At 37.1% G+C, this 6,376-nt stretch overlaps 1 long non-coding RNA gene across 1 annotated transcript in view; it reads left to right on the top strand.

Moving 5' to 3' along the window:
- Positions 1-2,487, top strand: part of LOC111431478 — an 8,515-nt gene extending 6,028 nt beyond the window's left edge. The window contains exon 4 of the long non-coding RNA XR_002708506.1: positions 2,426-2,487. This is a non-coding gene — a long non-coding RNA (uncharacterized LOC111431478). The remainder of the gene's footprint in view (positions 1-2,425) is intronic.
- Positions 2,488-6,376: the final 3,889 nt, after the last annotated feature.

The raw sequence follows: 6,376 nt of genomic DNA, 5'->3' as shown, positions 1-6,376 counted from the left end.
GTGTGTAAAAAAAAAAAAAAAAAAAAAGAAGAAGTGAAATTGAAGGACAAGCTATGAGTAGGGGTTGAGAAAGACAGCACAGTGGAGGGAGCTCAGCTTGGAGGAGGAGGAGGAGGAGGAGGAGGAGAAGGCTGCGTTTATTTAATGGGTAAAGAAAGACAAAGGAAAGGAACCATCTCTTTCTAAACCCCTTTCCTTTTGAGCATAAAGTTTGCATTTTTATAGCCATATTATGGTAAGTTATATAAGTGAGTGAGTGAGTGAGTGAGTGAGTGGGCTTTTTCACGTGGTTTGCAGCATAGCATGTTTGACAAGAGGGATGTTAGGTCTGGTCTTGTTTTGAACCCCACACCCCACTAAACTTCTTTCCTCTTAAACACTTGACCTCTTGCCTTAACAACTCTCCAATTCTTGCATGGCTCCTTCTACCCCTAATTAGGGTTTGGTTTTAGTATGCATTATGACCCATTATCATGGTTTTGGTCGATTTTAATCCTCGACTTGAATACGACTCTTTGTGATTGAAACATTTATACCCTTCTTGAATGTCGAAGCGTAAATTTGTTAGTCTATCCAATCTTTATGTTGTCTCAATCAAATTTCTTGTTAAAAAGCCTAGATTTGTATAGGTGAACTATAAAGACTTAAACTTTACCTAAAATCTCAAATGGGTTTTAAAGTTTTAAACTTCCCGACCCATTAGATGAATTAAAAAACTTTTAACTTAGAAAGATAAATCGAACCATAAATTACTCAACTTTTTACATAGAAAGATGAATCGAATCATGAATTCAATAACTGAGCTAGAGTGAGCGAAACACTGCATCCATTAATTCGTGAGTAACGAGCTTTATTAAGTAATGATGAGCGATAAAGTTGGGTTGAATAGGTCCCGGTGGCTATGTCTAAGATTGAAAAGGGAAAGGACAATTATTTGAGTGAAAGAGGGGAGGGTAGTGGAAGAGAGGAAGGGAGGATGAAAATGGAGAAGACATTACATTGGGGTGTTTTTGTAAATGAAATTGGGGAATGTCACTTTCCACAAAAAGAAGAAACACCTTCTTGGTTTCTCTCTCTCTCTCACACATCTTCGCCCTTAAGCGTCCATCAATCAAACTCACCACGGCACAAGAAGAGAATGTTGTTGTTGTTGTTGGTATTGCCTTTCAGAGAGCCCTACCTCCTACCTCCATGCGTGCTTATCTCTTTCTTTTCTTTCTTTTTTTTTTCCTTTGTCTTTGTCTTTGAGTGACATCAACTTATGATGGCCCCCTTTGTACTTTGATCACTGTTCATACAAAGACCTTGTGCTGCAGCCCTAGCCACTCACCAATTACCATTTCTTCCTCTTATTTATTCTCAAAATGGCAATGCTATGGACACAAATGGAGGCTACTGCTTTCTCCCCTTCATGATTTGCTTTCTTTTGGGCTTCAGCCCATTATTAGTTCTTCAACCACACTACTCATGAACACGACAACTCCCTATTGTGTGCCTCACACTGAGTTTTCAAGAAAATTCTGTCTGTGTTTCCTATGATTTTACCTCAAACATCATTCTAAACACAAGAGGTCTACTTGAGAGAGGTAGGGAGCTTAAACGAACTTCGCTTTTTTCTTCGTTATCGTTAATTTTGTGATTGTTGGTAAAGTGGGGTTGAGATATAATTTTGATTTCGTAATTATTTACGTGGGTTCATATGTCATTTGATCGACAAAGCCAATACGTTTCGAGGGAGTCACAAAATTTGATCAAATAATTTTGAACATTGGAAGATGCATATCAAAGGTAAAAGGTAAGATAGAAGGAGATACCATACAGAAATGATTGAGAATTCACGTGTTGATGCTTGTATTATTGGAAACTGAACGCAAACAATGCGGGTCAAATTGGGTCGATGAGTTTTTTCAAGTCATCGAATTTTTTGAACAGGTCGATCCAAAACGTTATTGAATGTTTTTTTTTAGTTCAATTTTGTAATCATTAACTTAACTATTTATATCTAGTACAAATTCCCAACCATCTTTACATGTCCTACTTAGCTCAACTCATTTTCTTCACCAAAAAAAGTTGTCTTTTTTTTCCATTTTTACATGTCCACCTCCTTCTCTCTCCCAACCCACTTATCCACTCTTTTATTTATTTATTATTATTATTAATTTATTTGTGTGTGTGTAGTACTGAGCTAGGGCTGAAACTGACTGGTTTGTACTGACAAGATAATGCAAAGCCTAGCTGTCTAAGTACAAAATTTGTGTTTTAGGGTTACTTTCATAGAGGATAGATAACTCCTAAAGATAAGGTGAGCTGAATAATATGACAGTCGACTCATTATCAACCCATCAATTTATTACCCTACAAAATTCATATCATTTCATGTACTTTAATTCCTTTTTCTTATTTAATTCCTTTTTCTTATGGCCAGCTACCCATTTTTATTCAAACCCGTGACAATCTCATTGAAAGCTACTTAATGACGGTGAAGGAATTAGTGAAAACTCGATTGTTGTACTCGAATCGATCAAATTGTATTAAGATATAAGATGTTTTGGTTGTCTATTTATCAAGGTTATGCTCAGATTTTCTCAATGGATTCATATTCCATCTCAATTGTTACTCTCTAATCAAATATTCAATCTTGCCTACTTTATAAGGCTCGATCCGTCTTTATCACCTCCGTTTAAGGGGATTGTTTTTTTTTTTTTTAATTAAAATTATTCTTTTTTGGTGGGGGGCGGCTCAATTGGCTTTGAAAAGACATGAAAGTTTCCACAATATTATGATGTTCTTTCCACAAATGATGTTATCTTCTTGGTACTCTATGTCATCTCCATATTATAATGTTACTTATTATTTTTTTCATTTTTAGTATAATCCAAACTTTATGGAAAAAGAAACATTATTTTACATTATTTTTTTTAAGAAAATCAATTGGAAAATGTTGAAAGAAAAAAGGAAGCTGGGTTGTTAATTTGCCTTTATTGTCTGTTCATTGAATGAGCTACCAAGCTCAATTCTTTTCCTTTTTTTTTTTTTAAATAATAATAATAATAATAATTTAATGAGAATAAACAATATTTATGTGGTTATTTTTTTTTTGTTGAAATTATTGAAGAAAATGATCCAAAGGGAAAAAAGGGGAAAAAAAAAAAAAAGAGCTCATTTTTATTGTGCTTAACACGTGGGAGTTTGAGTGAAACTATGGCTAGGGGCCTTGGTGGGGGTTTTATCTCCATCAAATAATGGTTTCAACAGTACGTCTCCTTCAGAGAAAAAGATGGTCCTTGGAATTTTTTATTTTATTTTATTTTATTTTATGTATTTATAACCATTAACAATTACATATATATCCCTGAGAGAGAGTTTGAACGTTCGATCTCATGGTCAGTTAAATTGTACTCAAGTAAAAGTAAAAACTTTGAAGAGTGAATATTTAACCCGACAGGTGAACAAGGAAAGCTCTAGCTTCAGCTTTGCATCCATACTGATACCTTTCAAAGTACTTGCAAGTGTGTCGTTCAATCTCATGAATCTACAAGTCTTTCTCATTCTAGTGTTCGTCTTTTATTCTTTTGATTATAGTAGGGGTCCTAAGAGAGCCGAGAGTAATACCCCGCCTGACGACAAGACGACAAGACGACAAGACTCTCACGACTTCTCTTAGAGGAGTTGAAAGCACTTAAAAGATTGTGAAGTATATACTAATAAATGTTCTTTACTAATGGAAATGTAAATGAATGTGTGTGTATATATATACACACACGTAACCAACGCAATTTTGGATTTGGGCCTAGACGGAACTGAGCCCAAACGAGAATATGCAGGCCCACGGTTTGATAAAAAAGAAAGAACTTACCCAATCTTAGATTATTAAACTTGCCAATTTAAACATATTTTTAAAAGTTGTCTCCGGCTTGATTTCATTAATCATCCCAATATCGATAATGGTCGCAATTATCATATAATAATGAAAATCAAGTCTCATTCTCGATATGAAGAGATTGTATGTGAGATTCCACGTCAGTCGAGGGAAACTTTTTCCTAACAGACGCATTTTAAAACTTCAAGGAGAAGCTCATAAAGAAAAGCTTAAAGAATACAATATCGGCTAGCGATGAACTTTGGCTGTTACATTGTAATGAGCAGCCCAGCAGCCTTCGTATTAAAAGATATCAGTAAAATGTACAGATTGATCGAGAGGGAACAGGAAAAAGGAGACCAAAGATCACTAACAAGAGCAGATGAATGAGGGATTCATACAGATGATTGATTCAATCATGCCAGCAAAGAAGCATAGCAACACATCTACCAAATATATACAGCCTACCTTTTCCTTCTTGTACAAATCCTGTAGCTTCTTTACATGAGGATTTTGTCTTGGAATTCTCAATTCTAGAACCTGCTTTCATCTTCATATCTTCTTCAGTTTCCCTCTTCGTGTCTACCTTCCAGTGATTAAAAGTAGCTTCATTCACTGTCACAGTCCTTGTTCATACTTGGCATGGAAAAATCTCTGAGAAACATATGGATGTTCTTAAAGGGAAAGATGGATGGGATCAGCTTAAACTTGGACCAACCCACAAGATCCAAAAATCAAAGGCCATGACTTATCAGGCGGCAAATAAGACCAGGGTCCCATCATCTTGCTATTTTCTAATTGAAAACCAACAATCCACCAGAGATGAATAATGCTAAAAGGAATATTATAAATAAATAAATCTGATCTTTGATAATCTGTGAGGCGCTTTTGGTCCCATCAAAATTAAACAACTCGCTCAATCACAGAACTGTTCGCTGAGTGAAAGCAAGAAAGTTTCTCAGCTTTTTCTTTTTCTCAGAGAGGTAGTCGTAAGGAAGGTGAGGAAGCCAAGATGTTCCCAAGACAGATTCCACAAGAAAGAGGAAGGACCCAAAATAACGAAGGGAAAGGTGGGGGTGGGGGGGTCCCCCAGACTACCGAGTAACTTTGTCTTAAAAGGCAAAAGCCATATTGAAGACATTGTACACGTGAAAATGAGGACATACACGTGAAGTTCAGGGGGGGAGGGCATGGCATATGTCTGACAAGAGGACAACCTTAGATTACATGTATGGTTTTAGAAACTCTAAACTTCATGACCATGTTAAATTAGTGCCACTATTTCTGTCGGTCCATATACAACTAAACTGCAATCTCTGCCTCAAATTCTTCATGGATACTATATGCGGTTCTAAAATTGCCTGCCTTTTTAAGTCGTTCAAATATCTAGAAATGGAGTCAGCAAATAAAGGGGTGGACTACTTTTCTCTTTTCTTTTGTGCTTATGTGTTTGATGACAAGTCAATCGGATTAGACCTGTGAGCATAATTCCAATTCTAGTTCATGTGCTGATAAACCGGGGGAAAATGTGTGGAGTGAGGGGAGGACACTACGCACCTGAAATGAATTGAAAGGGAACTTGAAACTAGGCAGCCCGACACAGTTGTTGACTCATCCAGCTCATGCCTGGTAAGATACAGAAATTTGAAATTTTTTACTAAATTCAGAAACTTTAGGATAAAGTTGAAATCATAAATCATGATTATATAGCTTTCTTTTGGATCGAGGATTCTCATCCAACCATCGCCCAATCCTCTGATATTTCCTTGGTCCATATTTGAAAGCTAAGCTTTTGGTCCACATACAAAAAAGGCTTATCTGAACTTGGAGAAAACATAAGTGGCTACCACAACAAACATTAATGGTAAAGAACAAATCGTCATTGTAAATAATACTTTCCAATGAGAAAACATTCTGTAATTCTATGCCCCATGAAGTGTAAGTTCTAAGTTCCTTTAATTCCTACAATCTACACTAGGCTCTGTTACCATACTGTCTTCTTGTTTTTTTTCAAAATAGCATGTAAAATTTGATAGGAACAATCTCAAGTTTGAACCCATCTTCACGATCATCCCAGTTTGGTCTCAGACACTCCCTTTTATGATGAACAAATACAATGCACCAACCTTCCATCTTTTGCATGCAATACAACAAGAGAACAGCTCAGGCTCATTCAAGAATTATGTCTAAATATAAAATAATGTTTATGGACATTGAGCAATGAAATTTTAGGATGCCACCTAGACCATCGATGCTTTAAGGCACCCCCACCACAAACTCTTGAGTTCTTTGTGTACACTCCAAGTCCAGCCACAACTTGAAAACAGAAGTAAAGTGGTTAATTAACTCACTGTAACGGCTAATATTTCACATAGCTTTAAGTCATAATTATCGTTCAAAAATTTTCTCCAACCACCCCCCCCCCCCCCCCCCCCCCCCCCCCCCCCCCCCCCCCCCCCCCCCCCCCCCCCCCCCCCCCCCCCCCCCCCCCCCCCCCCCCCCCCCCCCCCCCCCCCC

This window comes from Cucurbita moschata, unplaced genomic scaffold (assembly GCF_002738365.1).
Source record: "Cucurbita moschata cultivar Rifu unplaced genomic scaffold, Cmos_1.0 Cmo_Scf00036, whole genome shotgun sequence".
Taxonomy (NCBI): Eukaryota; Viridiplantae; Streptophyta; class Magnoliopsida; order Cucurbitales; family Cucurbitaceae; genus Cucurbita; species Cucurbita moschata.
This window is presented reverse-complemented; position numbering and strand designations above follow the sequence as displayed.